The following is a 12,902-nucleotide window of genomic DNA, read 5'->3' as shown; positions in this document are numbered from 1 at the left end:
CTAGCAGGGTCATGAGAATCGGCCGACGCCATTGGCTGGAAGGGGGGGGGGGGGGGGGGTCCTTTTGAGACTGGGAAAAGCCTCTTCGTTCTTGAGTTGTATGCTACTATAGGCTGGCATATGCAGTGAGTATAGCAGTGAGCCAACCAGGCTAAACACATGCTTCCGCATGTCTGCTCGGTTTAACTGCGATAACACCATGACATTTTTTTTTTATTTTCGCCTATATCTAAATGCGGGCGCCGCGACTGGCATTCGATCTCGCGACTTGGGCTTGAGGAACAGCTGCCGAACGCTTAAACCGCGGCTGGTGCCCAGACGAGAGGGAAAGCTTTATAGGCGGCTTCTAAACGGATGCTTTATTGATGGACTGCTCGGGGTCCCTTTCAGAATGTAGATGATCCTTACGATGCTCGGGGAGGTCGGGACAAATTCGTATTCAACGGAGTGGCGGTACTGTCTCCTACGCATATGACGACGGCGCATTTCTGCGATCACGAACGCTATTAGCGATCATTCGCACTCTCGTGGTACTCTTACCAATTCGAGAGAAAAGTATACAACAGCTGTATCTTACCGGTACTCACCTATGGGGCAGAAACGCGGAGGCTAACAGAGGGTTCAGCTTATGTTAAGGACAACGCAGCGAGCTATGAAAAGGAAAATGATAGGTGTAACGTTAAGAGACCGGAACCGGTAGAGTGGGTGAGGGCACAAACGCGGGTTAATGACATTCTAGTGGAGATCAAGAGCAAGAAATGAGCTTTGGCAGGGCATGCACTGCAAAGGCAAGACAACCGCTGGTCCTTAAGGGTAACGGAGTGGATTCCAAGAGAAGGCAAGCGTTGCAGGGGGCGGCGAAAGTTAGGTGGGCGGATGAGATTAAGAAGTTTGCGGGGATACGGTGGCCGCAGCAGGCAAATGACAGGGTTAATTGGAGAGACATGGGAGATGCCTTTGCGCTGCAGTGGGCATAGTCAGGCTGATGATGATTATGATACTCTAGCCCCTCACAACCACTATCACTATGCCTTGCGCCCCCCCCCCCCCCCCCCCCCCCCCCCCTCAACTTCCCCGTGTCGAAACGTAGCTCGCGTAACTGCTGTCGCGCGTGTGACGCACACTTGGAAAGAGAGAAAGCCTCTCGCGTGACCGTTATGCATGCGGCGCTCTGCTCTGCGTATGACGTCATCGCGCGGGGACGGTCGCAACTAGCGGCAACCGCGTCGCACGTGTCCGACGTCGGCGCCGAGTCGCAACGCAGGCTGTAACACGTTGGACGTCGCCGGTAATTGGCGAACCTGCCGGCTTGGAAAACAAATGAAAAACCGCGCAGTAAGTGTCACCGCGTCTGTTCGCTGTGAAGGTTCGAAGCGAGGGGGGTGGCCTTTGTGAGGGGGGCAGCTGTGGGTTGAGCAATGCGTGGAAGTTGCTGACAGCGCGTATAGCAACAGCAGCATTGCACGAGGAAGAGGAAACACCTGACGAGGTGCGCTTCGTAAGCTGCCGGCGAAAAAAGCGAAAAAAAAATGGCACTGATAGACAAGCAGTGCCATTTTTTTTTTCGCTTTTTCTATCCTCTACCGTAGGAAGATCCCTGGAGAAAAACGGATGTTCTATGACGAGGCAAGCTTAGATTCTAACTGCGAAGATTTTTGCTGCAGCTATTCCCCCCCGCTTCTTTTAAGGATTCGATCTTTTTTTTTTGTATTTTGCTTGGGCGAGAAAAGACGCAGCCGACACAGAGGAGAGACATACGAGGTACGCGGTGGTCTTGCTGTGTCGTCTGCGTCGTTTTGCGCCGAGGCCAAGAAATTCAGTGATTGAAACTTCGCCCAACTAACCAGCTGCCTCCGCGCCTTCAGTGTCAGTCTTTCCAGGTCGAAATTTTTGTTGTCACTGTGCGCAAGGTGTCTGGAGGAAAAGCGGGTGGGAATTTGCGACCGCCCGCCAGTGCCCAACGATTCCTCGTCTCTCACTTTGTGACAACTGTTGCGGGGAAAGATATATCTGCCGAACAAGAAGGAAAAAAACTATTAGTTCGAAAAAAAAAAGAAAACAGAACTTGAGGTCAAGGCTAGGTGATCAGATTATCTCGAACCAGCGCGAAGGCCTAAGGGCAGTGGGCATTTTTTTTTTTTATCTGCGAAAAGGATAGCTTCGAACGCTTTGTCGTATTTAAAAAAAAAAATGTGTGCTATCCTTCGACCTCGGGGCTTGTTCGAGGCCTTCGTGTTAGTCTTTCACACTACTCGGGGCTATAGAAGCGCAAAATGGGCCAAGTGCTGATTGTTGCTAACTGGCGACAATTTTAAGCTTGCAAACGAAATTTTGATGCTTGCTTTTGAATGTGGGCACATTAGCTGGCATGGCATGAAGGTGGTGGTTTGGCTATTTTCATTGATTTCTTCGTAATTTGGGCATTAAAGGGCTGAAGACCAGTTTATTCGTGACATGAGCGCGCTCTGCTCAGGGCGTCCCTTTTCTCTTATTGCCCGGTTCTCGAAAAAACGGAACAGGATGTAGGCACGGTAGAAGTACTACGCTGCTGTACCCACCCCCTCCTCCTCTCCCTCAGAGAGCGCTCATCCGCTCCCGTCAGCGGCTCCAGTCCGCAGGTCCTGAACGTGACAGCTTATAGTGCGCTGTAATCGCCTTCCGTTACCTGCGAACGAGACCGTCGTAGTACATGTGTACGGTCGTACAACAAACAAACAAAACTTTCTGTTCGACCTGCTCCTGCTTGTTATGTATGTTCCAGATTCTGTTTCGTTCAGGCAAGCCGCCAGTGGAAGTATCCGTGGAAACACGGTCATCGTTAATGATTAATTGTTCGTGTGCCTGTTGAGTGCCAGCATGCATGTTGTTATCCTCGTCGTTCTGATGGCCAGGGAGGCCGGTAACTGGTGGTGATTGAAAACTGAATTTTTTTGTGGCGCAAGGGCATCTGTGGCCAAAGAGCGCCATGGCACAAGGCATTTTTCTTCTACTAAAGCTGGGGTCGAAGACCAAATTTCCAGGCATTTCACCCTAAAGAGGCCGAGCACCAGCCCAGCGGAAAGCTTGTACCCATTGTATAACCGGTGGGTACCCGGTGGCACTGGGGATCGAACCCCACACCTCCCGCATGCATGGGGGCTGCTCAGACCACTAGTCCGCCGCCGCGGTATAAACAAACGAACAAACCTTTTAGTCATACTTGCTCCTGCTTCATCTTTATTTCGTTCGGGCAAGCCGCCAGTGATGGTGGAAACACGGTCATCGTGAGTGACTAATTGTTGGTGTACCTGTTGTGGATCTTATCGTCAGGGTCTCACTGACCTCAGCTAAAGTGGCCGGTGCTAGCGCAGCGTAGGCAAACAAACACCGCCAATTTTAAACTGGGTCCATCACTGCTCATTTCCTTTCCTCTCGTTTCCTTTCCTGTTCGTATCGTTCGGCCTGTTCTGTTAGAAAGTGTTCAAATAAATAAATAAAGACGTCTGCATCAAACGAGAAAGGAAAACGAAGTTCTCTCTGCGCGAGCGCCCCCCCCCCCCCCCCCCCTCCCCCCTCCGTCCACGTGTCCAAGGTGGGAACGGACGGTCGCACTTCCTCGCAGGGCGGCTCGGAAACGGAGAGCTGGAAATTGAATCGCTAAATCATGTCGATCGCGGTGGGGGGGTGCACCGGAAACTGGCCAGCCCAGAGTCTGTCCCCTTCCGGGTAGCCACGTCGCCGCTTCCCGGGCGCGTTAATTACTGGCCCTGCCAATGGGCACTGCGGCCAGGCGTGTTCGGTTGGCGTGCATTGCAGCGTGCACCACGCGCCGTACAGCCGCTTATTACTGCGGGCGTGGCCCCGTGGGGGAGGGACGGGCGTTGCGGGTGGCGTGGCGATCGCCGAGTGCTACGCAGTGTACTGCGTACTGTGCGCTACGTGTTGTGCGCGCTGGCGAAAGGCGACACGCTGCGCGGTGCCCCGCCGCGAGTACCGCATTCTCCCCGCGTATAGGTCGGCATGAGTATGAGGTAATGAATGAATTCCATAAAGTGTGCAGTTATTGTGGATATGAGGAAGGCGGTTTTCAGTTGTGTTCTGTACAAACTGCTGCGTGTTCATGTGTGCTCCCGTATCGCCTTGCAGAGGGGACCGTGAGCTGATCACGCTGTCTAGCAGTTTTTATCGTGTTGGTGAAAAAATAATTATTATTGTTAGTAGTAGTAGCAGTATAGCGGCAGTACCAGTAGTAGCAGCAGTAAGCAGCAGTAGTAGTACCAGTAGTAGTAGTAGTAGTAGTATTAAAAGTTGCAAACGGCACTTTGACTGGTCGTCAACTCGTGTGTCATATGGCAAAAGCTGCACTGCAGATGCAGACGATCACAAATGACGCAAGCATAACTCACGCGAGACTCTCCCGTTTCGCGACACGTGCGTGCGTATTCTTCACTTCTGAAAACGTACTGCGCTATGCGTGGCCCAGCACCCGTCACTTCTACAATTCCTCCAAACAGGGGGCACCTTACGTGCGAGTGAATGCGGCATGTGCGCTCCTAGGAGCTTGCATCCTGCCGCGTCATTTCCTTCCGCTTCCGCGCGTCTTCGCCGCTCCCGCACATGGCGCGCACGTGGGGCTTTTGGGTAAAGGGGGAGGGGGACATCCCTTCTACTGCCCCCCTCCCACACACACACACACTCTTCGTTCATTCCACGCGTTCACGGGCGCATATTTCGCTGCTTGCCAGCACAGCGCGTGCCTGTTTGGCTGACCCGTCGTTGGAGTCTTCGGCACCGCTCGGAAAAACGAGCGAGGAGTAGGGTGGGCGTGGTGGTGCAGTGCAGCGTCCAGCTGCGACTAGCCCCCGGGGGTATGCACCGTCACGCCCTGTTCTCATTGGAGCCGGCGCTTCCAGCAGCGTGTTCGTGACGACGCCTTTTTTCTTTTTTGCTTTCTAGCGCACGTGCGCGACTGAGTGCGTCGGCGCCGATGCTTCTCGACTCGTTTATTTCGTCACGGTGGGAGTGTGGTTCGAAGGAGAATGCGGCTCATTAAAGCTTGGGCGCTTGGTTGTTTCTGCTGCGTTTCATGCTGGCTGTAGTCAACGGGGGACTGAGGGTAAATCTATCCCGTTTCTGTAGGTTGATACTGGAGGTTTCCCCATCTTCGTCTGTGACCCTTCCCCCCCTCCCTTCTACATCCTCGCATACACTCTAAACAGAAAGCAGTAAAAAGGGAGTAAAGGTGTTTCTATTACGCACTCTCTTTTATAAAAGGGAGGACAGGTCACTCCCCTTTTTTACTCCCACATAGGCGTATTCGTGTTCAGAGATCATCGTACCGTACATGTTGGGGTTTAAAGTCGCTGAGACGCTCGCGACCTATGAGGGTCGGCGTAATGAAGGGCTGAGCCGAATTAGTTTAGAGCATCTGGGTGTCCCTTAGCGGTAACCGATATCTCGCAGCACGAGGGCGTCTTCGAATTTTCCCTCCGTCGAGATGCAGCCGGGATTCGATCCCGCGACCTACAGCTATGGCTGAGTAGCCGAAGTCGCTGAGCGTCCGTCGTGGCTTTATGTTAATGAAGCCGGGGAAAATGGCAGCGCAAAAAAAAAAAAAAACGCTGGCGTAGCGAAGGCACAGAGACCTCAGGACAAGCGCTGAAATTGCAGAAAAAAAAAAAAATCGGAGCGTTCCGAAATTTGAGATTCGGCCTGTGGCGTAGGTGATGACGCCGAGTGTCGTGCGTCAGCTGCTTCGCTTGAATTATCCTGTTCACTTTTTCAATTCGTCGCAACTTTCTGCGATTAAGTTGCACAAAGTTGTTTTATCCTCACTGAGAACTGTTTGAGAGCAAGTAATTCTTTTGATTGCCATTTGTTTTGTTTCTGTCCGCTAGTGTATAGTTGTGCCTAAACGTCGAGTACCTGTATGCATTGTATTATCTCATGTTAACCGCTGTGTGCCGCCAAATGTTAAGGGCGGGTGCCCGTGGCCTAGTCAAGCCGTCAGAAGACAGCTTTTACTATGGGCACCCTGCCGTCATGCACTGCATGGTGGCAAATAAACTGATTATTATTATTATTATTATTATTATTATTATTATAAAAGTGGCGATGTAAAAGTCACATTTAGAATCAATGGTTTGGTTTCCCGGCTTATGCTCTGCGATGAAAAAAAAAAGTAAAGATAAAAACTCATCTGATGTCAGGGCAACGCCGAAACGGTTGGTGGCTGCGACACCTATTTGTCATTTCTCGCTCTTCTATAGCTTATAAAAACTTCGTTTTCTCTAAAAACAGTGTCTTTCTGAAGGGAAAGTCGTGATTGATTAGTCTGGGTTAACTTCGTTTCGCGTTCTGTGTATCTCTGATAAAATATCGGAAACGACAGTCTACTGTCAAATAAAGAGCCCGAGAAAGCATGGGGCGAGCGCGGCCATCCACGGCGCACTGAATTGGGGCTTAGTGAAGCGGATGGTCCTCCGAACGGCCTTTGCAAGAAAAGCGAAGAAAGAAATGTGGGTTTTGAAAGTGGGCTAATGGCCGAGATTTCGCGACTGCGGGAAAAGGAAAAGGGGGCCGTTTAGAGATCGGCTTGGCGGCGCGCGCCCCGAACCAAAGTTGGGGCTTTATAAAAAACGACGGTGATGCATTCGCTGAAGGGCACAGAAGCTCACTGTGCAGAGTTACACGAAGGCGCGCTCGCATAGCTCGAACCGCACGTGGCAGTAATAACCGTCGGCTGGGCGGTTGACGTATTCGATCCGATTAGGCTCGGGTATACAGTTCCGGACGCCACCGGAAATGGCTGCAGGCGCGTTGTGCCCTTGGGAGACTAGTCCATTGGAGCGTGTTTTGTGCTGTCGTCGGTCTTCCTTAAAAATGGGATAAATGGTTCACGGACTGTGTGATACGTGAGCACGGAGTCTGTAGGGAATTTCATTTCTATAGCATGCTTGAAGAGCATATGCCAGTTATTACTATATAGGTGTTTGTAACATAAAATTACGTTGGCTGGGTTTACGAAATCGATATCGCGATCTATTATCAGCAGTAACTTTAAAATCACTGCAGGAGGATGAAAAAAAGAGGAGGGGGGGGGGGATATTGCAACGATAAGGCCCGACTTTGTTTTATGCGGTGGCATGGAACCCTGATCGATGCGAAAACCTGGCGTCGTCCGGTATACTCCCGATTGGCTGGTGGGCAGTGACGCCATCAGTGACGCCACCAGACCGGAGAATGCCCATTGGATGGAGTGAAGTTACGTCGCCGTACTAGGTTCGCCTGTCAAGCCTGCACCGGCCAACCGTGAAAGATGCTGTAGAGGAAGTGCAAGCTGAGACTCGCAAGCCCCGTCAGTGCGTCACTTCCGGCATAGGCATCAACAGCTTCAAGTGCTGTAGAATTATCATCATGATTATGAATGGGATCAGATGTCCCGATATTATTTGCTTTTATTTTTATGCAGGTGGACGCGTTATCCTTTCATTCCTGCTTGCGCTGCCGGACTTTGTGTGTGTGTGTGTGTGTGTGTGTGTGTGTGTGTGTGTGTGTGTGTGTGTGTGTGTGTGTGCGTGTGCGTGTGTGCGTGTGTGTGTGCGTGCGCGTAAATGCGGGAGCATTATACGGCTCTGATGCGTCAGCAAAAAGCGTCCGCAATTTTGTCCGCGTGATTACGTCCTTCTCTGAAGATAAACGTATGCAGGTGGGGCTGTGACAGATAGTGGGTGATAAAATGTTGCCGTGGGAAAAATTTCGTTGATGAGATAAACGCGGAAAAATGCACTTAGACGTCAAAGTAGCCACGGACGTCGATATAGTACATGAACGTCAGAACAGCCACGGACGTCGATAGTATGTGGGCGTTTTCCTTTCGCGTTGCTCCAATGTGGAGAGTCGTCGCAGTGCTGTCGAAGGTTTTTGTTCCCCTCCCCCCCTTTCCCCTTTTATACGCGTCATGCGTTGTTGCATCACGAAAGAACGTCCCGTGTAGTATGTATTCTCTTCGGTGACTGTGGTCCTTACCGGGCATGCAGTGCCACAAGTCGTAATTCCTGTGAACGTACAAGTCGGATGAACGCAATAAGTGGCTCAGTATGTTTAACCTTATGTGCCCTGCCCTCGAACCATTTTTACTTTCTTTTTCTTTTTGTTTTTCTCGTTTGCAGCGGCATCGACTTCGACCTAGTTTTTCGGTATGTGGAAATAACGCCGTTTCTTTTTTTTGTCCCCCACTCGCAGTCCGCCGCGGCATGAGACCGGATGGATTGTTTGTGCAAACAGAAAGGCGCGTAATCTTGTTAGCGCTCCGAGCGTTTGCGCTGTGTTTGCATGTTCAGCGTGTTGATAGTATAGCGTTAATTTGACCCGAATGTATGCGTTCATCGACGCCCGATCTCCCACCGTGCATCGTGCGACCACCGGACTGCGGGGTGATTGTTAGGGAAATAACTAGAATAAGAATTGGGTAGAGCGCATATGACAGGTTCCCTGAGGTCATGAATGGCAGTTTACCCACATCCCCCAGGAGAATGTTTCGTCGCAGTATTTTGCGGCTAAAGTGTAGGGGGAAAGTTTTTCTGGTTTTATATTAGCACCCGCGTTAACTTCCAAGTCACTCGCTTTTTTTTTTGTATGTGTGGGTGAAATGAGGAGGAATTTACAAGGGATAGAAAGTCGGGCATTAATACTATAGCCACGCCCGTCACGGTGGCGCAGTGGTTACGGTGTTCGGCTGTTGAGTCCGGGTTTGCGGGCCGCGACGTCGGCCGCAGTGGCCGCAGGCTATGTGGGACGCCGTAGTGGAGGGCTCCGCATAATTTAGACCACCTCGCTTTATTTTTTTTTTCATTGTGCGATGCAATTTCACAGTACACGGGCCTCTAGCATTTCGCCTGCATCGAAATGCGACCGCTGCGGCCGGGATCGAACCCACGTCTTTCTGCTCAGCAGCCGAACGTCGTCACCTCTGAGCTACTGCGGTGGCGGACCGACCAAAGCGTTAGCTCTAATACTCGCATAACTCGAGGTCGCGTTAGTGTGAAACACGAGCTCATTCAAGTGGGGGAGTACCACTGGTACACACAAATTGTGGACCACCTAATTGGCGTGGAATGTTCGGAGTGGAATCAAACGATTCAGCGTGTTACGGAGCATGAGATTACTTGTCGAATCAGAGCGTAGCGCGTCACAGGGATTCGCACCGACGACCTTTGGTTCCCCCAAACCGTGCTTGAAACTTCAAACGTCCATTTACGGCCAAACTGCTTGACGTAGGACATTCGAAGGGGTGTCAAACGATTTGTCATCTTGCACTGTATGTGATCACATTATGAAAGTAGATATCCGGATATAACGAAAAATTTGTTCCGGGTATAGCGAAGATGGCTAATGACGCAATATTCGCTCGATGTTGCTAGCGCTCGATACTCATACGCTGCCTCAGCGTATTGCTCTTTTTTTTTTATTAGGTGCGTCGTGCGTATTCGGAGCTGCCGCTATCCCTGCTTGTTTCAGGTTGGCGTCGTCTTGTATTCATGCCCGGGGCGGCCGAATCGTTCGTTCGCGAGTTCGGCGCCATTTCTTCGCCGGTGGCGTCCGCGTGTCTTCGGCGACTGGGCCCCGGGCTGCAGGTTTTCTGGGGCTGCGTCGCGTCCTCTCTCTCCCCACAGCGTCTCCAAACCGAATTACGGGCGCAAACGAAAGCCTTTTCTCGAGCGCCGCGAAAACTCGCGAAGCCGCGGGGCCCGCTCGAATTCTGCGAGGCAGATATCCGCCTAGCGGCGCTGGTGTAGTACTCGCTTCTCCCCGGCTGTCGTCGCTGTGTTATCTAGGCACCCGTAGCTGTACACGCATAGACGCGCTCGTCGCTCTAGAGGGCGCTTTCCTGAAGCCGCTTGACTTGTAGGGTCCACAGTTAAAGGGAACATGCGATCGCGTGGCCTCCGCGCTTCGCGGCGCACCGCCATCGAGAGTTTGTGGGAATTGTCGGCACAAGACGCATGCGTAGTAAGCATAGCGGCTGGTCTTTCCACGCATGCGCCTCATGCCGCCTGTTCTCGCCGCATCTAGGTAGCAGGGCTTCGTGAAACGTGGAGGACCCTACTGTAGTAGTACAGTATACTTGCGGTGAAAAACAAAAAAAAAATTCCAAAAAAGCGAGGTCCTTACGCCGTGCACCGAAGCGAAAATGTTTGACAAACCTCGATGTTGTTGTTCGTCTTCGCTTGCTTTACAGAGAAAACTCTGATACGAAGCCGCCCCTCCTCAACCCCCTCCCTCGCCCCGCTCCCCCTGACGGATTTATAGCGCACTCCGCCAATGTTCTGTCACGTGACCGGGCGTTTGACGGTCTTTGCTGCGAGCATTCCAGCGTTTTGTGATGGTCGTTTGTTACTTTTCAGGTGGGATTGCGACGAATATATGTATAAGTGTGACGTGTCTCTGAAGTAAAACTCGGTTGAAGTTCCGCGATTACAAGATGCGTCCGAGTACAAACCATCAGCGGACCCGCCTTTCCCTGTTATGTTTGCGCCAAGCACGTTGCAATGGGCGACATCTGTAGCCTAGTTTATGGGTCACACAGCATAGCGTGCAGGCAGTTGGCGGTGTACGCCGTGAGCGCTGCCTGTAGGGGCGTGAGAACAGCGTTTGCCGGTCTCGTTGCCTGCTTCCCTTACAAAAAAAGTTTTAGACACTTCTATAGAGTGTCTATAGACTAATGCCATAGACAGTTCATAGATAATCTATAGATTTATGGCCATACACTTTTAGTAGACTTTTGTCTATAGACAGTCTATAGACTTTGAATAGATAAAAAGCAATATCTATAAGAAGTCAATAGGGTCATTAAGAAGTCTGTAAACTGTCTATAGACCATTTTTGTAAGGGTTGTCGCAGCCACAGCGGTTCAAGTCAGTGGCTGAGGTTTCATCTTCGTGCCTTCCAGTGAACGATATTTCTATAGCTGCAGAAATAAGATGCAGAGGTGGACCGGCCCTCAACGAGGCTGGTCGCATCTTCGACGCCGCTGTAGCACGGCGAGCCCAATGCGCGTTCGCGCTAACTGCAGCCGTGCGCCACGGATGGAATGTCTTGCCTTCAAATTACCACACCAATTCAGAAACCTAACCTTTCGGTGCACTTACCGAAGAGTTTTGACAAAGCGGTGCTATACTCGACGCAGTTATATTCTGTGCCACCACCGTAACCCGGCCAGTTATTGACGCCTGAGCAGACTGAAAAAAAAAAAAAGGGGGGGGGGGAGGATGAGGGGAAATGATCTCCTCCTATGCTGCGTTTAGGGATCCACCACCGATGTGCTCGTTTTGAAAGCACTGCGGTGCAAAACATAATATGTAAGAGCACTTAGTGAAGCACCTATAGCGTATGTTTTCCTTTGATTGCCGCACTAGCAACAGGACATAATTAAAAAAAAAATATTCGTAATCCGACGTAACCTCTAAAATATCCAGTTTTCGATGGTAACCTTTCGAACTCCGAACTACTGCACTACAGGTAATATTCGCGGTGTAATGCGTGCTATAGCCTTTGACGCTCGAGGCTCCTTTGTTCAAAGGCAAAACAAAATGCTAGTGATTTTAACCCGAAATTAACAAAGCAAAAATAACAAAATAAACAAAATTATCGCAAGCAAATAGGTACGCTATGAAGTTTCATGCTTCAGTAAATATGCCTTTCGATCTGCGGAGCAGCGTCAGGTGGCAATCACAGAATCGCGCACAGGTGTTGTAGTGAAGCCTATGTTAGTAAAATCGCAAGGACGTCCGCATGTTGTACAGATAATGCAGCCGTTTAATCGAGCGCACAGGAATGAGTCAGAAGCGCGGCATGCTACGGCACAGTACATGACAGAGGTAAATACAGCGCATGTCACCTATAGGGACCAATGAAGCTTGCCATACCAGTGCACGGTTGCACAGTTAGGAGTTCCGAACAGTGCTTAACAGCCTAACGCTGTTCATGCGCAAAAGAAAACCAGTGCAGGGATAAACTCAGATTGATCACATCCCCAGAACAGTTTCTTTTTTCGCGATATTTATCCACGGGTAGGTTGCGAGTCACGCCACAAGCAAGAGAGCGCGCCCGAATTTGCGCAGGAAGGAAAGCCGTGATTTCCGATGAAAAACCTGCCTCTTAGATTAATAGCATGCTTGTCCGATTATTACCTCAATCCGTAAAGCCTCCGTATGACGGCACATGCGTGTATGCAGAGTTTCCGAGAGAGACGCATAATCAAATGGCCACCGAACAGCAGGAAAAGCCAGCGGCAAGCAGCAAGTCAGCGGGAGCCGCCCCGTCGCTGCTTCGCAAGAGCGGCGACAGGCGGCGCAGCCGGCGCAAAGCTCATGGTTTCGGTTTATAAGTTCCTCTGCAAGGTCGCGATCGCTACTATAGTAGGATACAACTTAAAAAAACAGCAGTTGCTAACACTGGGCCCCGGTCCGCGGCGTCCTGTATTACTCCGCTGGCCAACCGCGACTATAAACGAAACCAGCCTTTTAATGCTTGACTATATCAAACAATCCACGTGTCAAAATCCTAGAGCTCATAATTTTTTTCTTGTGATAAGCTTCTTGTTTACGTAACAAGAAACATTTAACCAGCGGACTACTTTTTTGTCGTGGAGGAATTCCGTGCGCGGAGGCTGAATGTGGGCGGAGCTTCACTGCAGACTTAAGTTGTATCCGACTATAATTGCATGCTACGCCGCGCTTACCCCGCTGAAGGACCCTCGTTCAGTACGTAATATATTCGGCAGTACTCCGAAACAGTCGTCGCGCGATCAGAACACTCTTATTGAGGAACATTTTATTTGAAAAGCGTTACTCAGACTCATTTTTTTTTTCGAGAGAGAGAGAGCATGCGGGAAAAAGGCGAAAAAAAAAATAGATAAAACA

The 12,902-nt window shown here is 50.7% G+C and overlaps 1 protein-coding gene across 2 annotated transcripts in view; it reads left to right on the top strand.

Annotated features, from left to right (window-relative positions):
* Nucleotides 1-12,902, top strand: part of LOC149331222 (protein pellino-like) — an 81,686-nt gene that overhangs the window by 31,080 nt on the left and 37,704 nt on the right. The window lies entirely within an intron of this gene.

The sequence above is a fragment of the Amblyomma mixtum genome, chromosome 8 (genome assembly GCF_055824585.1).
Source record: "Amblyomma mixtum isolate Tamu chromosome 8, ASM5582458v1, whole genome shotgun sequence".
NCBI classification, from domain to species: domain Eukaryota; kingdom Metazoa; phylum Arthropoda; class Arachnida; order Ixodida; family Ixodidae; genus Amblyomma; species Amblyomma mixtum.
This window is presented reverse-complemented; position numbering and strand designations above follow the sequence as displayed.